At 36.0% G+C, this 25,041-nt stretch overlaps 1 protein-coding gene across 4 annotated transcripts in view; it reads right to left on the reverse strand.

Annotated features, from left to right (window-relative positions):
- Positions 1 to 25,041, reverse strand: part of JAK2 (Janus kinase 2) — a 221,479-nt gene that overhangs the window by 177,538 nt on the left and 18,900 nt on the right. For 3 of the 4 annotated variants that reach the window (XM_077148265.1, XM_077148266.1, XM_077148268.1), the window contains exon 3: positions 6,034 to 6,188. The exons of the other annotated variant lie outside the window; for it this stretch is intronic. The gene's annotated coding sequence lies outside the window, so the exon portion shown is untranslated. The remainder of the gene's footprint in view (positions 1 to 6,033; positions 6,189 to 25,041) is intronic. 4 annotated transcript variants of the gene reach the window in all.

The raw sequence follows: 25,041 nt of genomic DNA on the forward strand, positions 1-25,041 counted from the left end.
GGCAATTCCACTCATGGGTATACAACCAAAGCAAGTGAAAACAGGGACCCAAACAGATACTTGTATACCAATGTTCATAGAAGCATAATACCTAATAGCCAAAGGTGGAAAAGGTCCAAGTGTCTGCCAAGAAATGAATGGATAAATGATAAATGACAAAGGTATCATTACAGGGAAATGGGGGAAAGATGATCATTTTTACTGGTTTCTGGCTGTTGGACTGAAGGTGTCTGATTCCTCACTAGCTGTTGGCCTCCCTCACTGCCTTGCCATATGGGCCTGTACACAGGGAAGATCACAAAAAGGTGGCTCATTTCCATCAGTGCTTTCAAGAGAGAGAATAAGAAATGGCAAGCACGATGGAAGTCAAGAGTCTTTTTGTAACCTAATTTGTAAAGTGACATCCCATCATTTTTTGGCACATTCTATCCATTAGAATCAAGTCATTAGGTCTGTCCTTCACTCAAAGAGAAGTGATTAGGGGCGGCGCTTCCGGCGGGCAGCTGAGGCGGACAGAGGAATTGTTCCCACTCCTGCTGTGTCTGCAAGGCAGAGCAAGGAGGAGCACGCCCAGGCCTAGGACTCCAGAGTGCCAGGGCAAGGGATGCCCTAATGAACACACATACAGGTCTGTTCTAGTTTGCTAGCTGCTGGAATGCAATATACCAGAAACAGAATGGCTTTTAAAAAGGGGAATTTAGACTTCCAGAGAAGATGGTGGCTTAGTAAGACGCGCGGGTCTTAGTTCCTCCTCCAGAACAGCAACTAAAGAAACAGAAACAATATGAAACAGCTCCCGGAGCCACGACAGAGACCAAAAAGACAGCGTACCCCATTCTGGAATGGCTGAATGGGCAGGGAGAATCCGCTGCGGTGAGATACCTGACGGGCGCGCGTTTTCCCGGCCGGAGCGGCTGGCGACTGGGGTCCCCTCCACGCACGTGGCTCCCCGGTCTGACTGGGAACATTGGATAGCGGGGCCCTCCCGCCACGCTTGGCATCTCGGGCCAGCTGGGCAATTTGGACCGGCACTCCCCCAAGCCGCGGCGGCCGGCGAACACCCTCCACGCGCGGTTTCCCGGGCCGACTGCGAGATTCGGATTGGCAAGTTAAAGGAGCCACAGCATCTTTTACTGGTGGGCCCCACAGACAGACGAGCACCACGAGTGCCACCTACTGGGCAGGAAAAGAAAAACAGAGCCCAGAGATTTCACAGAAAAACCTTTCAACCAGCCGGGTCCCACACCCAGGGAAATCTGATCAAATACCCAGACACCAGCAGAAAATAATGGATGACGCTCGGAAAATTGAAGATATGGCCCAGTCAAAGGAACAAACCAATAGTTCAAATAAGATACAGGAGCTGAAACAACTAATGCTGAATATACGAACAGAAATGGAAAAACTCTTCAAAAACCAAATCAATAAATTGAGGGAGGACATGAAGAAGACATGGGCTGAACAAAAAGAAGAAATAGAAAATCTGAAAAAACAAATCACAGAACTTATGGGAGTGAAGGACAAAGAAGAAAAAATGGAAAAAACAATGGATACCTACAATGGTAGATCTAAAGAGGCAGAAGCTACAATTAGTGAATTGGAGGATGGAACACCTGAATTCCAAAAAGAAACAGAAACTATCGGGAAAAGAATGGAAAAACTTGAGCAGGGGATCAGGGAACTGAATGACAATATGAAGCGCACAAATATACGTGTTGTGGGTGTCCCAGAAGGAGAAGAGAAAGAAAAAGGAGGAGAAAAACTAATGGAAGAAATTATCACTGAAAATTTCCCAACTCTTATGAAAGACCTAAATTTATAGATCCAAGAAGTGCAGCGCACCCCAAAGAGAATAGACCCAAATAGGCGTTCTCCAAGACACTTACTAGTTAGAATGTCAGAGGTCAAAGAGAAAGAGAGGATCTTGAAAGCAGCAAGGGAAAAACAATCTGTCACATACAAGGGAAACCCAATAAGACTATGTGTAGATTTCTCAGCAGAAACCATGGAAGCTAGAAGACAGTGGGATGATATATTTAAATTACTAAAAGAGAAAAACTGCCAACCAAGACTTCTATATCCAGCAAAATTGTCCTTCAAAAACGAAGGAGAAATTAAAACATTTATAGACAAAAAGTCACTGAGAGAATTTGTGACCAAGAGACCAGCTCTGCAAGAAATACTAAAGGGAGCACTAGAGTCAGATACGAAAAGACAGAAGAGAGAGGTATGGAGTAAAGTGTAGAAAGAAGGAAAATCAGATATGATATATATAATACAAAAGCCAAAATGGTAGAGGAAAATATTATCCAAACAGTAATAACACTAAAAGTTAATGGACTGAATTTCCCAATCAAAAGACACAGAATGGCAGAATGGATTACGACCCAGCAATACCACTGCTAGGTATCTACTCAAAGGACTTAAGGGCAAAGACACAGACGGACATTTGCACACCAGTGTTTATAGCAGCATTATCTACAATTGCAAAGAGATGGAAACAGCCAAAATGTCCATCAACAGACGAGTGGCTAAACAAACTGTGGCGTATACCTACGATGGAATGTTATGCAGCTTTAAGACAGACTAAACTTATGAAGCATGTAATAACATGGATGGACCTAGAGAACATTATGCTGAGTGAGTCTAGCCAAAAACTAAAGGACAAATACTGTATGGTCCCACTGATGTGAACCGACATTCGAGAATCAGCTTGGAATATATCATTGGTAACAGAGACCAGCAGGAGTTAGAAACAGGGTAAGATAATGGGTAATTGGAGCTGAAGGGATACAGACTGTGCAACAGGACTAGATACAAAAACTCAAAACTGGACAGCACAATAATACCTAAGTGTAATGTAACTATGTTGGAACACTGAATGAAGCTGCACCTGAAATATAGTTTTTTGTTTGTTTGTTTGTATCTTTTGTTTTTTTTTCTTTTTCCTTTTTTTATATATATGTATATTTTTATTAGTATTATTATCTTAATTCTCTTCTCTGTATTAACATTCTATATCTTTTTCTGCTGTTTTGCTAGTTCTTTTCCTAAATCGATGCAAATGTACTAAGAAATGATGATCATACATCTATGTGATGATACTAAGAATTACTGAGTGCATGTGTAGAATGGAATGATTTCTAAATGTTGTGTTAATTTCTTTTCTTTTTTTAGATTAATAAAAAAAAATTAAAAAAAAAAAAAAAGAGAAGCGATTACACAAAGGCACGAATATAAGGAGGCAGGATCATTGGGAGCCATCTCAGAAGCTGCCTACCCTACTTCCTGATTTGGAGAAATGCCTCACTAAACAGATAGATCGTCGTTGTTCTTTTTACTCTTTTTTTTTTCTTTTTAAAAACACTACATCCACAAAGCAAAAACTCTCTGTTTTTCCTTTCCCCCTTTCCCTGGTAACCTCTAATCACTTTTTGTCTCTGAGACTTTGCTATTTCTAGATACCTCATATAAGTGATATCACACAATATTTGTCCTTATCTGTTTTTCTTATTTCTCTCAACATAATATTTTCAAACTTCATCCATGTTGTTGCATATCTCAAAACCTCATTCCTTCTTATGCTAAATAATATTTCATTTTGTGTATATACCACATCAGATATGTTGCAGATTCCATCACAAAGCAGGAGATGCTTGACTCCATCTCAGTGTTCCAAACTCTGTGCCAAATGATCTCCTAAGCCTACAGTTTATTCAAAGATATAGCACCAGATAGCATTTGCTCAGGAGGTTCCCCTCCAAACAGTCTGGAAAGAAATGAATGCTGGCAGGAAGAGTAACGTCCTGGACATGGCTCTGGTCCTTGTTATACCACTGTGCTGAACTCCTAGAATCCAGTGCCTGGTTCTAATACAAGGAATCTAGCAAGTCTGACACTTTGGTCCCACTTGCTATTTTACATGTATAATCCATGAATATATTCAGCTTATTCTATTTTTATTCTGGCTATAATTTTTATGTCTTCCCTTTTTATATTTTGAGATAACATAACTGTAAGTTTAAAACAGAAAGGATGTTAAATCATCACATCGACATGCCTTCCTCACTAAGCTTAATGCTTCAAAATGAGAGATATCTGGTTCTTTCTTTCCCTTGAACACTTGGAAGTCATTAAGGGTTATTAATTTTAATATTATTATTTCTCAGGGAATAGGGAAGACTGAGAAGAGGGAGAGAGATGGGGAATAGCTGGTGAGTGGAGCAATCAAAACACACATAATATTTATGAATTAAGTTCACCATCTTTGATGGGGGCAGTTCGGGGCACCCCAAACCAATAAAATAGTAACATCACAGATCGCCATAACAGATACAATAAAAATGAAAAAGTCTGAAATACTGTGAGAATTACCAAAATGTGACATGGAGACAGGAAGTGAGAGCACATGCTGTTAAAAAAACACAAGGTTGCCACAAACCTTCAAGTTGTAAAAAAAATGCAGCATCTGTGAAGCACAATAAAACAAGGCATGCCTGTGTGTGTGTGTGTGTGTGTGTGTGTGTGTGTGTGTGTGTGTGTATATATATATGAAAGCTTGCTATTATGACACAAATAATACTACAGATCACTGGTGAAAGAAGTGACTCTTAAAGGATATTGAGACAACTGGTTAGTCATATGGAAAAGAAAAATGAAACTGGATTCCTATTTCACACTAGACGCACAAAAATCTATTTCAGAGAGTTTAAAGATTTGATGAATCTATGAAAGGCATAACTTAATTTTTTAAAGAAACATATGATAATATCTTTCTGGTAGAGAAGAATTTCTTCAAGAAGATGTAAAAAATACTAAGCATCGAAGAAAAATTGATATTTTCAACTGCATTACAATTAAAAACTGCTATTCATCGAAAGATACCATAAAAACATAAAAGGAAGCCACAAACTGGGCTTGTCTACTTGCAACATATACAGGGTATGCATACATATTATGTATGTATGTATATTATATGTATATACGAGTTTTGCAAAATCTTAATTTTTGCCTGAAGGCTCAAAGTCTAACACTGATAAGAAACATATACCAGTTGTTTTCCTTATAGCATCAAGCTTACTTCATTTTCAAGAAAATGTTTGTCACATATATCAGAATAACTATAGTTCATCAGTCAATCAATTGTTTCAAGTAAAAATCAAGCTCCCATGAAAAAAGCAGCTGGTCAGCTCCAACTCAAAAAAAATCACACAAGTGCTTCTCCTCCTGACTCCATAGTGGCTAAGTATGAAGTACTCAGTATGAAGTGTTTTATGTGTTTATCCCATTTTTTCATACAAAAATTTTTAAGAATTTATACTAATGGGAAAAATTAATAAAACTAGTTTTTACTGGTTCATCGAGATATTTTTAAGTGACAAATTGTTTTGCGTGCATGGCAAGAAAGAATAATTATGACTCCAATTTTATGCCACTGTTTTTATTTGTGCTAAAATGCTAGCAGTTTTACCCACTATTCCCTTTGCACCATCTGTACAAATGTCAACACAGTGAAAAAGGCATGTAACAACTCAGCATTATTATGAAAATCTTTTTAACTTCATTAACCCCTTGAACAGGCTTGAAGGATCCCCAGGCATCTGTCAGAGATTACGCTCTGAGACCCGCTGCTCTATAATTTAGCAATCTACTCCCGTTTACAAACCCTATAGAAATCCATAAGAAGTACACTAAGACACAGTACAAGAATACTAACTGCACCTCAGTTCATTTAGCAAAAAAACTGAAAACAATTCAAATTACCAAGAGAATGGATAAGCAATTGTAGTACATTCACACCACAGAATATACCTCTCACTATGAACTACAGTTTTATGCACTTGGGATAAATCTTATAAATACAATGTTGTGAAAACAGTCAGGTTTCAGAAGACTATAAGCTGTTTAATACCATTCTCACAAATCTCAAAAATAAAGTAGTATATTATTTAAACATATAGGTGGGTATTAAAACAAACAAAAGAGATCAAAGGCAAGAAGGTGTTAAAGGCAAAAATCCAATACAATGGTTACCTCTGCAGGATAGCCAGGGGATGGCTAGAAGTGTAGCACGATGGTAGGCAGAAGTTACTGGTAATGTTCTAGTTTATGGGATGGGTGTGGTTTTATGGATGTTCTTCTTAACTCGCATATATGTTACACCGCCTCTCTTTTCACAGGTTTTCCTCCTTTACATACAATGAAATGCACAAATCTTAAGTGTACCATTCAATAAGTTTGGACAAATGCATATAATTGTATAACCAAGACCCCTATTCAAGATTTCAAATGTTATCCTCATCCTAGAAAGTTCTCTCATTCCTCCCCATCAATCTCTTTCCTGCCCATCTGAGCAGCAAGCAATGTTTTACGTTTTTTACACCACTGATTAGATTATTTTTGCTTTATCAATTTTCTCGTCCCAATAGAATGAAAGATTCTTGAAGGTGGGAACCCGTACATCTTATTCACCACTGTACTCCTAGTGCCTACAATAGTGCCTACCAAATGGTAGTTGTTAAATAAAGAGTAAATAATGCCTATAATAAATTTGAATTAACTTGTGCTTCATATATAAAATTGAAAAAAATAAAATGCACAATACAAAATTTTGAAAGTTAGTATTTTAACAGTTAACGCATATATTTCATAATTCTAAGAGATACAAATTTTCAGATTAATAACCATGAGGAAATAATAAAACTTACAGAATGAAAAGTTACTAAAATAATTATAAATCTAAAATAACTTTTAATCCTTTCTACTGCGAACTGGTTATGACAATGAATCTCATGTAACTTCGAAAATGAAATTAATGAATTAAATCTCAGATTTTCCTCCCACCACTTAAAAATCTATAAATTCTAATCAATTCGTATATAATCTAAGTACTAAATGAATAGAATAATTAAATGACAAGGAGTGAATGATTATAATCACTAAAAACAAACATAGGCTTTAAAAGTTTCATAGAAGAATTAAGATATGGCATGTCCTCAAAGAAAAAACAGAAGTCAAACAAGTAAAGCAAAACAGAGGACATTATTGGCACAGAGAAAAAGCATGAAAAACATGTAAAGTGGAATGCACACAGGATGTTCCTGGAACCAAGTGGAGACAAGTTTGGCTGGACTGGCAGGTTCATATAGGTCACTGCTACTAAACTTTTCCACCGAAATGGCCCAAATGGAGATGAAGCACTCTGAAGAAGTAGTCAAGAGTATAAAATGTATTTTTGAAATTTTAAAAATATTTAAAAATTCATGTAATTTTATATGCTACTCCAAAATATATCCGTTTTGGTTTATTTTTTTAATTACCAAATTTTGATATTCTAAATAAATGTACCATGGTTTTTCTGCTGCTACTCGTATAATGATAAACCTAGATAACGGTGAAGTGAAACTTTATAGAATTTTTCATCACCAAAGAATATAATAAAATTAGAAAAAAAGGTACTTTGGATCATTTTCTTATTGAGCATGAAAAGAGATGTCTTAACAAACATATTCATACTTTTGAGATAACAAAAAATTTGGCCAGTGTTTCTTTACTTTCTTTCATCCCTAAATCCAATCTATCAACAGGAACCAATAATTTTACTTCCAAAATATATTTCTAATACATTCACTCCTTTTCATCTCCATTACTACCACCATAGAATATAAGAGCATCATACCTCGCCCAAACTATTGTAATATCCTCTTAAATCTACTTTACCTTCCAACAACCCAATCCCCACATAGAAGCCACAGCCATACTTTAAAATGTAACTCAAATACCGTCTGAAAATCCTAACAGGATTTCCACCACATTTAAAATAAAAGTCTCTGAATCCTATATTAGCAGTAGTACAGCCACTGTGTACTACCCCAACATCATTACATATCTCTTCTTATATGCTCTTTCCACCATGGAATTATAATAGTCTATAATTCAATAAAAAGGACTTCATCTGCCATCTTCAACAATCTATTCTCATACCTAGAAAAGTCTTGAAATGTAGGGGATGCTTAAAAAATATTTAAGGAATGAATGTCATGTTCATAAATCACCATAAAATTCAATATAGTATAATTAAAAGCATTAGGTGTGTTATTCAGGGATAGGGTTCTAAGACTGGGTTGACTGCCTTAAGAAGTTTGGAAGAGTTGTAAGCATTCCCCTCCCACCTCAAACATCAATGAATTGTGGTATAATAATTTAAGAATCCTCTAAAACATGGACTTCCTATAATGACAAAGTAACTTGCACTGAGCAAATGCTCAATTAAAAACTCTGAAAAAAAATTTTACGAACACTCCCTGAAGGTAGTGGCAAGTGAATGAAAGCACACAAAAACTGGAGGGGATTCAACTGTTGAAAAGAGAAACAAACTGTTCTAGTTTGCTAGCTGCTGGAATGCAACACACCAGAGACAGATTGGCTTTTAATAAAAGGGGATTTATTTTGTTGGTTCTTCAGAGGAAAGGCAGCTAACTTTCCACCGAGGTTCTTTCTTACGTGGAAGGCACAAGATGGTCTCTGCTGGTCTTCTCTCCAGGCCCCTGGGTTCCAACAACTTTCCCGGGGTGACTTCTTTCTGCATCTCCAAAAGCCTGGGCTGAGCTGCAAGTGCTGAGATGAGGAATGCTGAGCTGCTAGCTGTGCTACATTGCCATCTCTCATTTAAGCACCAGCCAATTATGTCAAACGTCACTCATTGCAGCAGACACGCCTCCTAGCCGACTGCAGATGTAATTAGCAACAGCTGAGGTTCACGTGCCATTGGCTTATGTCCGCAGCAACAGAACTAGGTATGCTCACCTGGCCAAGTTGACAACTGAATCTAACTAACACACAAACTGACTTCTTAAATGCCTACCCATGTAATGTTTGTGTCAAATTACATGAAGAAAAAATATAAAGTGAGAAACAGACAAATTCACTTTTTTTTTTTTTGCATGGGCAGGCACTGGGAACTGACAAATTCACTTTTATAGCTGTAAATTTCAATGTTCTTCTCTCTCTCGAATCAAGAAAAATAAAAATATATTAAAAAGTGAGAAAGGAACTACAGACCAAGATGGTGGCACAAGACACTCCAGGATGCAATTACCACACAGAAACTTTGAACAACTAGCAAAAACTGGCAGAGCCATCCACCTCATAACTCCAGAAAACAATTAAAGGGTTGGAGTAACTAGGCAAGTACAGAATTAAGAAAATGCAACCTTCAAAAACAGAAGAAGTATGTGAGGCCATTGTGGCCACTCCCTTACACCTCCACAATGAGGTGTGGAGCAGGCCTACACTCCCATTGTGGGACCCTGCTCCTGTTCTGGAAGGAGAGCGCCTACACGCAGACTGCAGTGCCTATACATTGGTGCGAATGGGAAACTCCTCTCTAGCTTGCCCTCCTAGAACTTGCCCTGCAAGCAGAAAGAGCTTGCAGACCGCTAAAACAGTGCCAAAAATAAACTCAAAGCATCTTAGGACAAAGGATTAACTAACTGCTTTAAGTCAGGAAACAGAGGATCAAGAGTTGGGGGTGGGGGGAGCCTGATTCATAAAGAAGAGAGGAGGTATTCAACTTTCTGTGAACAGAAGAATTCCTAATGCCATGAATAAGCAGAAGCCCAAGAGAAGAAGCAGGCTCAAAAAGAGAGAGAGAGGACCTGTATCTCATTTTTACATGGCCTAGTCTTTACAAGAGGACCAAACTCTAAAGGTAAGCATCAGCCAAAGCAGGGCAAATTTGCAAAAACTGTGATTTTAGCTCCTGACACTCAAAGAAAATTTCTGTCATATAACTAACTGTATACAAACTGGGAATAAATAAATAAATAAATCCCAGAGTTAACTTTCTTTTTTTTTTGACATGGCAGGCACCGGGAATCGAACCTGGGTCTCTGGCATGGCAGGCAAGAACTCTGCCTGCTGAGCCACTATGGCTCACCCCAGAGTTGACATTTTTAAATATTAAAATTGACAGTGTACAACAAAAAGTTCAAGGAAAACAAAGAAACAGGAAATCCCAGCCTACCCAAAGAAACAAGGAAAAAATCCAGAAACCATCAATGAAAAAGACCAGATTTGGAATATACTGAACACAGCATTTTAAAAAATGATCCTGAATATTCTCAAGGAGATAAGGAAAGCAGAGTAATAGAAGGATAGCAGGAAAATAATAAATGAACATAAGAATCTTAAAAAGAGAGAGGAATTTTAAAAAAGAAAGCAAACAGAAGTACTGGAGTTGAAATTCATAATAACTGAAATGAAAAATTCCTTGGAGGGTTTCAATAGCAGATTGGAGCTGGCAGAAGACAGGAACAGTGAATGCAAAGACAAGACTATTGAAATGATTCAGGCTGAGAAGCCAAAAAAAGAAAAGAATGAACAGAAATGAACAGCACCTAAGAGACCTTTTGGAAACCATCAAATATATCAATATACATACTATGGAAGCCCCAGGAAGGAGAAGAGAGAAAGGGTCAGAAGGAATATTCAAAGAAATAGTGACAGAAAATTTCCCAAAATTAATGAAAGAAATGAATAAACACATTCAAGAAGCTCAACAAATCTTATCAGGATAGACTTGAAGAGAACCATGTCCAGACCCATAACAGCCAAATTGTCTAATGCCAAGACCAAGGAGATCCTTATGAAAACCACAAGAGAAAAGCAATATGTGATTTTAAATGATGTCCAATAAAGATTAAACAGCAAACATTAAGCGCTGATATCTCATTAGAAACCACGGAGACAAGAAGGCAATGGGTCAAAATAGTAAACTGATTAAAGAAAGCAATGAGCAACCAAGAATTTGTAGCTGGTGTGAATGTTATGGTAAAAGTCAGAAAGAGATTAAGACATTCCCAGGTATACAAAAGCTGTGGGAGTTCATGACAACTACCTACTATACAAGCAAGTTAAAGAGTATTCTTAAGAATGAAAGAAAAGGACAAGAAGCAGTAGACTGAAGTAGTGAAAAGGAATAAAGATTTCCAGTAAAAGTAAAAATGTAGGTAATTATAAATATTAGCACTATTATATTTTTGGTGTGTAACTCCACTTTTTATTTCTTACAGATCTAAAATGCAAATATATGAAAAAATGATAAATCTATACTTTTAGACATACAATAGATAATAAAGACGTATGCAACATGTACAAAAAAGGTAAGGGGAAAGAGCGGTAAAATAACAGTATATGTGTACATGACTGAACTTAAGTTGGTAACAAATCAAATATGATTGTTTTAGATTTAGGATATTAAATTTAAGCCCCAAGAAAACATACGAAAAATATCTGCAGAGGAAAGTGAGTAGGGACTCAAAATGATACACTACAAAGAAAAAACAAAACAAAAACAAACAAAACAAGAAAGAAATATGAAGGGAGGCATTAATGGAAGATCTAACAAGACAAAAAGAGTATAACACTTACAAAGACCAAATAGTAAAATGCAGAAGAAAATCCAGCATTATTTACTTTAAATGTAAATACATTAAACTCTGCAGTCAAAAGGCAGACATTGGCAGAATGGATAAAAAAAACATGATCCAATTGCATGCTATTTATAAGAGACACTTAAATGCAAAGACACAAGGAGATTCAAAGTAAAAGGATGGAAAAAATATATACCAATCAAACAGTAACCAAGAGGGAGCTGGGGTCATTTTACTAATATCACACAAAATAGTTTTGAAGCCAAAAACTGTTAGGAGAAGCACAGATTCAATTCAACAAGATATAACAATTATAAATATATATAAAAATACATAGACACTTAATGTCAGAGCCCCAAAATATATGACACAAACACTAACAGACTTGAATGGAAAAACACATGGGTCTACATTACAGTTGGAGATTTCAATACTTAACTTTCATTAATAGGCCATCTAGTCAGAAAATCAATAAAGAAGTATAAGACTAGAACAATACAATAAACCAACTAGATCTAACAGACATGTATAAAACAATTCACCCAATAACAGTAGAATGTACATTCTTCTCTTGTATACATAGATCATTTTCTAGGACAGACTGCATGTTAAAAAAACAAAGCAAATCTCAGTAAAGCCAAAACTATTGAATTCATATAATCTTGTCCAGCCACAACGGAATGGAGCTAGAAATCAGTAACAAGAGGAAAACTGGACGTTTAGAAATATGGGTAAATTAAATAGTACACCCTTAAATAACAAATGGGTGAAAGAAGAAATCACAAGGAAAATTGGGAAATACCTTGAGGCAAATTAAAATGAAAACACAACATATCAAAACATATAGGATGCAAAAAAGGAGTGCTGAGAGGGAAATTCACAGAACTAAATGCTTACTTTAAAAGGAAGAAAGATCTCAAATCAGAGACCCAACCTCACAATTAGAGGATCTAGAAAATGAAGAACAAACTGGAACCCAAGCAAGAAGTAAGAAGAAAATAAACATTGAATGGAAATAAATGAAATAGGGAATAAACAAAAAACAGTAGAGAAAATGAACAGAACCAAAGGTTGCTTCTTTGACGAGATCAATAAAATTGACAAACCTTTAGCTATGCTGTTAGAAAAAGAGAACACAATGCAAATAACTAAAATCTGAAATGAAAGGCAGAAAATTACTCCTGACACACAAAAATAAAAATGATTATAAGAGGATACTATAAACAACTGTACACCAATAAATTAGATAACCTACATGAAATGGACAAATTCCTAGAAAAACATAAACCAACTACACTTACTGAAGAACAAACAGATGATATCACTGACCTACAACAAGTAAAGAGATTGAATCAGTAATCAAAATCCCCCCAATAAAGAAAAACCCAGAAGCAGATAGCTTCATTAGTACATTTTACCAAACATTCCAATTAGAATTAACACCAAACCTGCTCATTATTAAGAAAAAATTAAAGAGAAACACTTTCCAACTCATTAAATGGGCCAGCTTCACACTAATAGCAAAACTTACCAAAGATATCATAAGAAAAGAAATTTACAGGCCAATTTCCCTTACTAATATAGACACATAAATTTCAACAAAATACTAACAAACTTAATCTAATAGCACATTGAAATAATTATACTACATGATCAAGTGTGAGTTATCCTAGGTATGCAATGGTGGTTCAACACACAAAAGAATTTAATGTAAGGAAAAAAACATGGCCATCTCAGTTGACACAGAAAAAGAATTTTGTAACCCTTCTTGATAAAAATACTTACAAAACTAGAAACAAAAGGAAACTACTTCAACATGATAAGGGACAAATATGAAAAACTTACCACTAACAACATATTCAATGGAGAATGCATGAAAGTTTTCCCTCTTAGATTAGAAAGAAAACAAGGTTGCCAACTGTCACTACAATTATTCAACATGGTATTGGAAGTTCTTGCAAGAGCATTAGGCAAGAAAAAGCAATAAAAGGCATTCTGACCAGAAAGGTAATGGTACAACTTTCACTATTTAGAGATGACATGATCCTATATACAGAAAATCCTTAAAAGTCTAAAACAATGTTCCTAGAGTCAATAAATGAATCCCAGCAAACTGACAGGGAACAAGAACAACATGCAAAAATGAGTAGTCTTTCTAAACACTAATTAAGAACTGTATGAAGAGAAAATCAGGAAAAACTTCCATTTATAATAGCAACTAAAAGAATCAAACATCTAGGAATAAATTGAACCAAGGATGTTGTGCCAGTTTAAAAGGATTATGTACCCAAGAAAAAGCCAAATTTTAATCCTGATCAGTCTTGCACAGGCAGCCATTTCTTTTAATCCCTATTCAGTACTGCAGGTTGGAAACTTGATTAGATTATCTCCCTGGAGATGTGACACACCCAATTGTGGGTATTAACCTTCGATTAGAGGGAGATATGATTCCACCCATTCTAGGTGGGTCTTGATTAGTTTAATGGAATCCTTTAAATGAAGAAATATTTTGGATAAAGTTTGAGAGCCACAAAAGTGGCAGAACCCACACAGCTAGAGACCTTTGGAAATGAAGAAGGAAATACAGCCCTGAGGGAGCGTCATGAAACAAGAAGCCTGGAGAGAAAGCTAGCAGATGTTGCCATGTTTACATGTGCCTTTCCAGTTGAGAGAGAAACCCTGAACTTCATCAGCCTTTCTTGAGTGAAGATAACCACTTGTTGGTGCCTTAATTTGGACATTTTTATAGACTTGCTTTAATTGAGACATTTTCATGGCCTTAGAACAGCAAACTTGCACCTTAATAAATTCTCCCCTTTTAAAAGCCATTTTGTACCTGGTATATCACATTCCAGCAGCTAGCAAACTAGAATAGATGTAAAGAGTTTACACAGGAAAAACTATAAAACATTGCTAAAAGAAATCAAAGACCTAAATAGATAGAAGGACATTCAGTGTTCATGGTGTGGTAGTTCAAAGCTGAATGGACCTCAGAAAATCATGGTCTTAGAGCTCGTCCATTTCTGTGGGTATGAATCTCTTGCGGGTAGAACCTTCTGATTAGGTCATTTCAGTTGAGGCATGCCCCAGATGGTCTTAATCCTTTTACTGAAGTCCTTTATAAGAGGATGAAATACCGATAGAGAGCCACAGGAACAGAGAGGAAGCCACTGAAGCCAGAAGCAATGAAATTGAAAGAGAAAGGAGAGACCAGGAGATACTACAAGGTGCCCTGCCATGTGATGAAGATCACTGCCAAGATCATTGGCAGCCTATCATCAGGAACAAGGTATTATCTCGATGATGCCTAGATTTGGAATTTTCATGGCCTCATAATGTAAGCTTACAAACTAATAAACTCCCATTCTTAAAGCCAGGCCATTTCTGGTATATTGCATTGTCAGCTTTAACAAACTAATACACATGGATCGGAAGACGTCATTTCCACCCAAAGCAATTTACAGAGGCAACACAATCCCAATCAAAATTCTAACATTTTTGGCAGATATGTAAAAGCCTATCATCAAATTTATATGGAAGAATAAAGTCCCTAAATAGCCAAAGCTATCCTGAAAAAGAACAATGAAGTCGGGGGACTTAGACTTTCCAATCTTAAAACTTTTAACAAAGCCACAGTAATCAAAAAAGCATGGTACTGGCACAAGGATAGACATATAGACCAAATGGGAGCTCAGAAATCAACCCTCACATGATGGCCAACTGATTTTACAAAAGGGTGCTAAGTTCACTTAATGGGGAAAGAATAGTCTCTATAACAGATGGTACTGGGAAAACTGGATCTCCATATGCAAAAGAATGAAGGTGATCCCTACTTCTCATCATATACAAAAATTAACTCAAACTGGATGGAAGACTTAAATATAAGAACCAAAACTATCCCATTTCTAGACGAAAACATCTTTAGGACCATGTGTCAGCAATAGTTTCTTAGACTTTACACCAAGAGCATAAGCCACAAAACAAAAAATAGATAAAATGGCCTCAATAAAATTATAAAAACTTTTGTGGAAATGACTTAATCACAAAGTAAAAAGACAACCTACAGAATGGGAGAAAATATTTGGAAACCACATTCCCCATAAGGGTTTAATATCCAGACTATAAAAAGAACTCCTATAGGGTGGCCCATGCTGGCTCAGCAGGCAGAGTTCTCATCTGCCATGCCAAAGACCCAGGTTCAATTCCCACTGCCTGCCCATGCCAAAAAAAAAAACCCTCCTAAAAAACCTATAATTCAACCAACAAAAAAGAAATCCAATTCTTAAAAAAGGCAAAAGACCTGAATAGACATTTCTCCAAAGAACCTATACAAATGCCCAGTAAACAAATAAAAAAGATGCAAAACATCAGTAGCCAAAAGGGAAATGCAAATCAAAACCATAATGAGATAGCATTTCATATCCACCAGAATGTCTTCTATTAAGAAAATACAAAATAACAAGTACTGGAAATGGTGGTGAAATAGGGACACTCATTTATTGTTGGTGGGAACATAAAATGATGTAGCTGCTGTGGAAAACAATTTGAAAATTCCTTGGAAGTTAAATATAGAATTACCATATAACCCAGAAATCCTACATTTAGGTAAATATACAAAAGAACTGAAAGAAGGGACTTGAATAGAGATTTACACACTTATGCTCATGGTGGCATTATTCAGAATTGCCAAAAGATGGAACCAACCCAAAGGTTCCATATACACAGGGCAAGAAACAGAAAAACAAGAGCTGAAAAATTCTGATCAGTTAAAAAGAACCTATGCTAGAGGTCTAGAATAAGTGAACTGAATGCCAAAGAACAGATAGAGAACTAAGCCATCCAACAAGAAGAATGCAGGCAGAGTGACAATCACCTCCAGAATAAACTAATTAAGAAAATCAAATGCCTAGACACCAGCAAAAATGACAGTCATACTAGGAAAATCAAAGATATGGTCCAATCAAAGGAACAAACCAACATTTCAAATGAGTTACAGTAGTTGAAACAACTAATTCAGGATATTCGAAAAGGCATGCAGAGTCTCATCAAAAAGATTCTTGATATTCTCACAAGCAGTGGGGACAATCAAAGCTATAGGCTGAGCTCCCAATCTTGGGGTTTGTTCATATGAAACTTAACCCCACAAAGAACAGGTCAAGCCTACTTAAAATTAGGCCTCAGAGTCACCCCCAAGAGAGCCTCTTTTGTTGCTCAGATGTGGCCTCCCTCTCCAGCCAACACAACAAGCAAACTCACCACCCTCTCCCTGTCTACGTGGGACATGACGTCCAGGGGTGTGGACCTTCCTGGCAACATGGGACAGAAATCTTGGAATGAGCTGAGACTCAGCATCAAGGGATTGAGAAAACTCCCAGAATGAGCTGAGACTGAGCATCAAAGGATTGAGAAAACCTTCTCGACCAAAAGGGGGAAGAGTGAAATGAGACAAAATAAAGTGTTAATGGCTGAGAGATTCCAGAGTTGAGAGGTTATCCTGGAGCTTATTCTTACGCATTAAATAGATATCACCTTGTCAGTCAAGATGTAATGGAGAGGCTGGAGGGAACTGCCTGAAAATGTGGAGCTGTGTTCCAGTAGCCAGGTTTCTTGAAGATAACTGTATAATGATATAGCTTTTGTAATGTGACTGTGTGATTGTGAAAACCTTGTGTCTGATGCTCTTTTTATCTACCTTATCAACAGACAAATAAAACATATGGAATAAAGATGAATAATAGGGGAAACAAATATTAAAATAAAGTTAGAATGAAATGCTGGTGATTGGTGAGGGGGAGGGGTGGGGGATATGGTATGTATGAATTTTTTCTGTTTTCTTTTTATTTCTTTTTCTGAATAGATGCAAATGTTCCAAGGAATGATCATGATGATTAATATGCAACTATGTGATGATATTGTGAATTACTGATTATATATGTAGAACGGAATGATCAAAATTTACAAATATTTGCATTTGCTTGGTGTTTTTTGGTATTTAAAAAAATTTTTTTTAATAATTAAAAAAAAAAAGAATCAATGTTCAGGAGCAGCTAGAAGGAAAAATCAGTGATGACAATATGATAGCCCACAACAAACTCTGGGATCTGTCCTGTAACTACTTGTTGAAGGGTGCTTTGTTAACTATTGTTTTTTTTTTCTTTTTTTCTTTTTTGCTTTGCATATTTGTTATATTATAAAATAAAAAAAAAGTTTTAAAAAACCTCATCAAAAAGAAAATGAATGAGTTGAGGGAAGATATGGCAAAAGAGATGAAGGATACAAAGAAGCACAGGCGAACATAAAGAACTCAAAAGTTTGAAAAAACAAATCGCAGAATTTATGGGAATGAAAGCCACAATAGAAGAGATGAAAAAGAAAACATGGAGACCTATAAGAGTAGATTTTAAGAGGCAAAAGAAAAGATCAGTTAACTAGAGGACAGGACATCTGAAATCCTACACACAAAAGAAGAGATAGGAAGAAGGATGGAAAAATATAAGCAGGGTCTCGGGGACTTAAATGACAACCTGAAGCACATGAATATACGTTATGGGTGTCCCAGGAGGAGGCAAAAAGCAAAAAGGAGTGAAAGACTAATGGAGAAAATAATCACTGAAAATTTCCCATCTCTTATGTCAGACATAAAATTACAGATCCAAGAAGTGCAGGGTACCCCAAACAGAACAGATCCAAATAGACCTACTCCAAGACAATTTACTAATTAGACTGTCAAAAGACAAAGACAAAGAGAGAATTTTGAAAGCAAAAGAACAGCAATCCACCACATTCAAGGAAAGTTCAATAAGACAATGTTTGGATTTCTCAGCAGAAACCATGAAGTTGGGAAGGCAATGGTACAATATATTTAAGATTCTGAAAGAGAAAAACTGTCAACCTATAATTCTTTACCCAGCAAAACTGTCCTTCAAAAATGAGGGGGATAGCCATATGCAAAAAAATGAAAGAGGATCCATATCTCACACCCTATACAAAAACTAACTCAAAATGCTTCAAAGACCTAAACATTAGAGTTAAGACCATAAAACTTATAGAATAAAATAGACAGAAATATTTTATAAATATTGTGATACGAGTGGTTTCCTAGACCTTACACCTAAAGCACAAGCAGTGAAAAAAGAAATAGATAAATGGGATCATCTCAAAACTAAATACTTTTGTGCATCAAAGAACTCTGTCAGGAAAGTAAAAAGGCACCATACGCAACAGTAGATAAAATCTGGAAACAACAAATTAAATAAAAGTTTAATATCCAGAATATACAAAAATACTCTACAACTCAACAACAAAAAGACAATCCTATTAAAAAATGGGCAAAAGACATGAACAGATAGATACCTTTCAGAAGAACTACAAATGGCTAAAAAGGTATATGAAAAGATGCTCAGCTTCACTGATTTGCATTAGGGAAATGCAAATCAAAACCACAATGAGATATCTCACACCTACTAGAATGACCATTACCAAAAAAAAAAAAAAAAAAGGAAACAAAAAGTTCTGGAGAGGACATGGAGAAAGAAGCATACTTATCCACTGTTGGTGGGGATATAAAATAGTGCAACCACTCTGGAAGGCAGTTTGGTAGCTCCTCAGGAAGCTAAGCATAGAAATGCAATATGATCCAGTAATTCCATTTCTAATATACATTCAGAGGAACTGAAGGCAAGGACACAAACAGATATTTTCACACTGATGTTTATAGTTTACTATTGCCAAGAGATGGAAACAGCTCAAATGTTCATCAACGATGAGCGGCTAAACAAGTTGTGGTATATATACAAATGATGGAATATTACTCGGCTTTAAGACAGAAAAAACCAAGAAGCATGTAACAATGTGGATGAACCTTGAAGACATTATGCTGAGTGAAATAAGCCAGAGAGAAAAGTTAAAATACTGTATAGTCTCACTAATACAAACTAACATTAATGAGTGAACTCTGAGAGTTAAAGTTAAGGACACAGGTTATCAGGAGATAGAAAGAAGGTAGAGACTGGGCATTCAGTGCTGAAGGAGTACAGAATATGCAACAGGACTGATGTAAAAATTCAGATGGATAGCACAATACTATATGATGGTATTACAATAACGTAAGTACATTTGTACTTACTGTACATACTGAATGTGAGTATGGTTCAGGCAGGAGAGCTGGGGTGCACCTATGATACCAGTAGGAAAGACAGAGGATAAAAACTGAGATGGTATAACTTAGGAAAACCTAGAGTATGGTAATTATGGTTAAATGTATAAATATAAGAATGTTTTTGCATGAGGGAGAATGAATGAATGTCAACATTGCAAGATGCTGAAAATGGGATGGTATACAGGAAAAAAATACCATTAATACAAGCTAGGGTCTATAGTCAACAATAAAATTGCAATATGCTTCCACTGAATGTAACTAAACATCAACAAGTGGGGGTGTGCAGAAGGGGTATGGATTCTTGGCAGAAGAAAAGGAAACGTCTTCACATAGATTGTGACGGCAAAGGCATGGCTATGTGATTACAGCAGGAACCACTGATTTTTTTACTTAGGTTGGACTGTATGAGGTGTGAATAAAATTGTTTTAAAATTAACAGGGAGAAACAAGTGCTGGAGAAAATGTGCAGAAAGAGATGTACCTATTTACTGTAGGTAGGGAAGCTGAGAGGTGCAGCCCTCTCTGGAAAGCAGCATGGTGGTTCCACAGGAGGCTAGAGGCGGAGTTGCCATATGATCCTGCAACTGTGTTACTAGGTATATACCTGGAGGAACTGAGAGTGAGGACAGGAATGGACATTTGCACACTGGGGTTTATGGCGACAATGTCTGCAATCTGCAAGGGAAGGAGGTAGCTTAAAGTTACAATAACTGAGGAATGGAAGGAACTGTGGTATATACGTACAATGGACCCAAGCAGCTGCAAGAAGGAATGAAGTTGTGAGGCATGCAACAAGGTGAATGAATCTTGAGAACAGCATGTTGAATAAAACATCAGAAACAAAAAGATGAATATGATACTAACTATAATATACAAACTCGGAGAACTGAAGTCAAGAGCATGGGTTATCAGGTTGGGGCCTATTATAAAGGGTCCTAGACTGTAAGCTCTTAAAAACAGTCACATATATTCTAGAGTTGAAACTGTTATTTATAAATTCTGAAATACTGAGCTATTTGTGTTTAAGCCAGTAGTTTCCTGAAACATTGGTGATACCTGAGACTCTGAGTAAGAGCAATGAAGCTATGAAAGTCAGCATTACACCATACAGCAACTGTTTAAAAAGTTGAAAAAGTGATCAGACTTCAAATATGAAAAAAAGCTGATCTGAATAGGACTAAGGTAAATCAGAATATAGGGTAAAGGATGATATGGTCTATATTTTAAAACTTCAACTTCTGTGTGAGACCAAAGGAAGAGATATTCACTTGGTACAAAATTTATATTTTGAGTAGCACATTACCTAATTTAATTTGTACAATCGGTTTATTCAAATATCATGATCACATGGAATTTTGAATAGAGTATGAGATCTTGTTGGTTTGTATCAGTTAGTGTGATGCCTTGACACATTCCAGATTAATTTGGAAAGGGAATAAAAAAGTATTTGCAAAGTCCCCTTGGGAGATGGGGAAGAAAGTAAGAAATATTAAACTTCCCCATCTGTGGTAGTTAGATTCAGTTGTCCACTTGGCCAGATGAAGGCACCTAGTTCTGTTGCTCTGGACATGAGCCAATGGTACACGAACCTCATCTGCTGCTAATTATATTTGCAGTCGGCTAGGAGGCATGCCTGCTGCAATGAATTATGTTTGACTTATTTGCCTGGTGCTTAAATGAAAGAGCGCAACGTAGCACAGCCCAAGCAACTCAGCACACCTCATCTCAGCACTCGCAGCTCAGCCTCAGCCTTTGGAGGTGCAAAAAGAAATCACACCAGGGAAAGTTGTTGGAACCCAGGGTCCTGGAGAGGCCAGCAGAGACCATCTTTTGCCTTCCCACGTAAGAAAGAACCTCAGTGAAAAGTGAGCAGCCTTTCCTCTGAAGAACTAAAATAAATCCCCTTTTATTAAAAGCCAATCTATCTCTGGTGTGTTGCATTCCGGCAGCTAGCAAACTAGAATACCATCTGGGGAATTCCTAATATTCTCGCAAGCAGTGGGGACAATTAATTCAACAGGCTGAGCCCTCGATCATCAGGCTTCCGCCTTTGAAACTTATTCCTCAAAGGAGAAGCTAAGCCTACTAATAATTATGCCTTAAGAGTCACCCCCAGAGAACCTCTTTTATTGCTTAGATATAGCCTCTCTCTCTAAGCCAACTCTGCAGGTGAACTCACTGACATCCCCCTCTACATGGGACATAACTCCCAGGGTGTAAATCTCTCTGACAACGTGGGTCAGAACTCCTGGGGATGAGCCAGGACCTGGCATCTTGGGATTGAGAAAGTCTCGACCAAAAGGGGGAAGAGAGAAATGAGACAAAATAAAAATTCAGTGCCTGAGAGATTTCAAATAGTTGAGAGGTTATCCTGGAGGTTATTCTTATGCATTATATAGATATCCCTTTTTAGTTTGTGGCATATTGGAGTGGGCATAGATGGTAGTAACTGAAACTGTCTAACTGTATTCAGTAGCCTTGATTCTTAAAGATAATTGCATAACTATACAGCTTTTACAATGTGACCATGTGATTGTGAAAAACTTGTGTTTAATGCTCCATTTATTAGGGTATGGACAGATGAGCGAAAAAATAAAGATAAAAGTAAATAAAGAATAGGGTGAGGAGAAGGGGTAAAAAAAAAATTGGGTAGATTGAAATACTAGGGCTCATTGAAAGGGAGGGGTAAGGAGTATGGGATTTATGAGCTTCTTTTTTCTGTTTCTTTTTCTGGAGTGATGCAAATTTTCTAGAATTATCATGGTGATAAATGCACAGCTATGTGGTAATATTGTGAGCCACCTGTATACTTTCAATGACTGTATGTGTGTGGAGATATCTTAATAAAAATATTTTTTAAATAAAAAAAGGACATAACCATTAAAAAAAATAGTACAATTATAAAAATGTGCTTTCATCAATTGTGACAAATGTTCCACACCAAGGCAAAGTGTTGGCGATGGGACAGTGTATGTGAACCCTGTATTTTATGCATGATTGTTCTGTAAACATATAACTTCTCTAACAAAGAAAAAAAAATCATGAAAATTGCCAAAAAGCACCAGAAAAATATTTACTATCACTAGTCATCAAAGAAATTCAAATAAAAACTATGAGATACCATTACACACACATTAAAATGGGAAAAATTTTAAAACACCAAATATTAGAGAAGTTTTAGAACAACTGGAATTCTCATTGCTGGTGGGAATGAAAACTACACAAGCACTTTGCAAAACTATTTGGTAGTCTCTTACAAAGATTTACATACATGTACTCTTGACCCTGCTATTCTACTTCCTGCTTATTTAGCTATGAAACGCATACTTCTCCTTCGCCACTTCATCCTTCAGGTTGCCTGGACTGAAGATGTAATGGCTAAAGCTACTAATGGCCCTCTGGCAACCATGAGTTGTCTGGGAGGATGGAAGTCAGGGCAAAGGAAAGAAGAAGAAAAACACAGTAAGTAAATCAGCTTCTTTTACTACAGCCACCAAGTTCTAATAAAATCTAGTTTCAGACTTCTTTTACTTGAGAGAAACATAAATACACTGTTACTTGGATTTTCTGTTACATGCAGCCAAACTGAGTCTAAACTATGCACTTCTCCAGATTTCAACTCTTCACGCAACCTTAAATATTTTAATAAATAAATCTTTTCTTTGAAATGCTACCCAACCATGACTCCCTATTCCACATTTATGCTAAGTATTGGGTTGAAAAAGCCCAGTAAAAGAGATATGTTACTGTCAATCCTGTATGGATTTAAACCAAAAAGTGTTTTTATTTTTTGAAGAGAAATGTGTTCAAAAAGGCATTCTCTCATCTATTTTAATCTTCAGGTCTGGTTAATAACTTTTAGTAATTTATAATAAAAGAAGCAAATACACAAAACCAGTGAGAAAATAAGCCTTGAATGGAAAATCTATAACATGGAAAACACTTTCCCTCTGTTTCTCTGTCCATAATGCTATTCTAAAAGGCAAAAACATTGTCATCTCCACCATTATCCATAATCCTCCACTACAACCCTAAAAATTTCATTGATCAGGTTTGAGAAAAATACAAAATCTATTGTTGAAGCTGCAATGATATCTAAACACAGTTTCTCATGATTCATATTAATCTGGATTCTGCTTTTGCTTCCTCAATTTAAAGCAAAAAACATATTCCTAGAGGCAAAGTGTATGGTATGTGAACTATGTCTCAATAAAGCTGTTAAAAGTTTTTTTAAAAAATGACTAAGAACACAGAAGAAATGTTAAACAATTCCTTCAGATATCTGTTAGCATCAAAACAAACTTTTGTTGTCATTATTTCTCATTTTTACTTTAGGTTTCTTGGCTTTTACCAGATATTCATTCAGTTACCAAAAAATATTTTAAGTTCACTTTTGGCCAATTATGCTTAAACTATTTCTAATGCAATACTTTTCTAAATTATAATCAAACATCCAAGTATGAAGATGGCCTAGAAAAGTCACATAACATGAATTGCCCAAGGGCAAAGACAGTCCAATTAGAGTTTCTTGTCAATGGTAAGAAGAGCATCATGTTTTTAAGAAAAATCATCAGTGAACAAGAATTTGTTCTATTTTTCAGCAATTTTTTTGTGTCTAGATTTTTTTATCAAATATAAAATAAAATTTCCCATCATAATGACAAAGTAACAGTGCCTGAGAACAAGAATATTAGGGTGCTCCAGATTTGATGTATCTGTTTGTAGGATATGTACCCCTACATCCCTCAAGGCTAAGCTAACCCCTGAAGAATGAGACTGAGAAAGGAAAATGAAGGAGGTATCAATTATTCCTTAGCTTCATCTACTTAAATACTCTGACATTTTAATAAATTGATTAACTCTACACTTCAACCAAAACCGAAGAACCATTTCCTAAAGATGTTTTTTGTTGTCTCAGAAGCATTTCCCTTAGCTTTTTCCTTCAGTTACCTCATTCATTAAGTAGAAATTTTTCTTTAATATGATAACTGTTAAAAATTACTTCTTTAATTAGGCTCTGGGCTAATCCTAAAACAATTTTTGTATATTAAAATAGTTTCTAAAATAAAATTGTGTATAATTTCTAAAAATTTTTGTAAATAGTTTCTAAAATGTAGTTTCTAATATTAATTATTATTAATTATACAATAATTAATTTTTGTATATATTTCTATAGTTGCTATATACTCTAATTAGTGTGATATAATTTAGTTCTATTCCCTTTAAGTGTTCAAGGTTTCCATTAATTTCTATATATTATTTGTAAAAAAATTTAAATAGAAAAATTATTTTTTTCAGTAATATTAGTAATTGGTTTTAAGTTTTAAAAAACTTTAATGGAGCCAATGTTAACAGAATGGAGCCTATTTTGGAAAGTATACCACAATAATCTGTGACTGGCAGAGAAATTTCCTGGTAATACTATAAATTATAATATTGTTGTATAAATCT

Source organism: Tamandua tetradactyla, chromosome 2, assembly GCF_023851605.1.
Source record: "Tamandua tetradactyla isolate mTamTet1 chromosome 2, mTamTet1.pri, whole genome shotgun sequence".
NCBI lineage: Eukaryota > Metazoa > Chordata > Mammalia > Pilosa > Myrmecophagidae > Tamandua > Tamandua tetradactyla.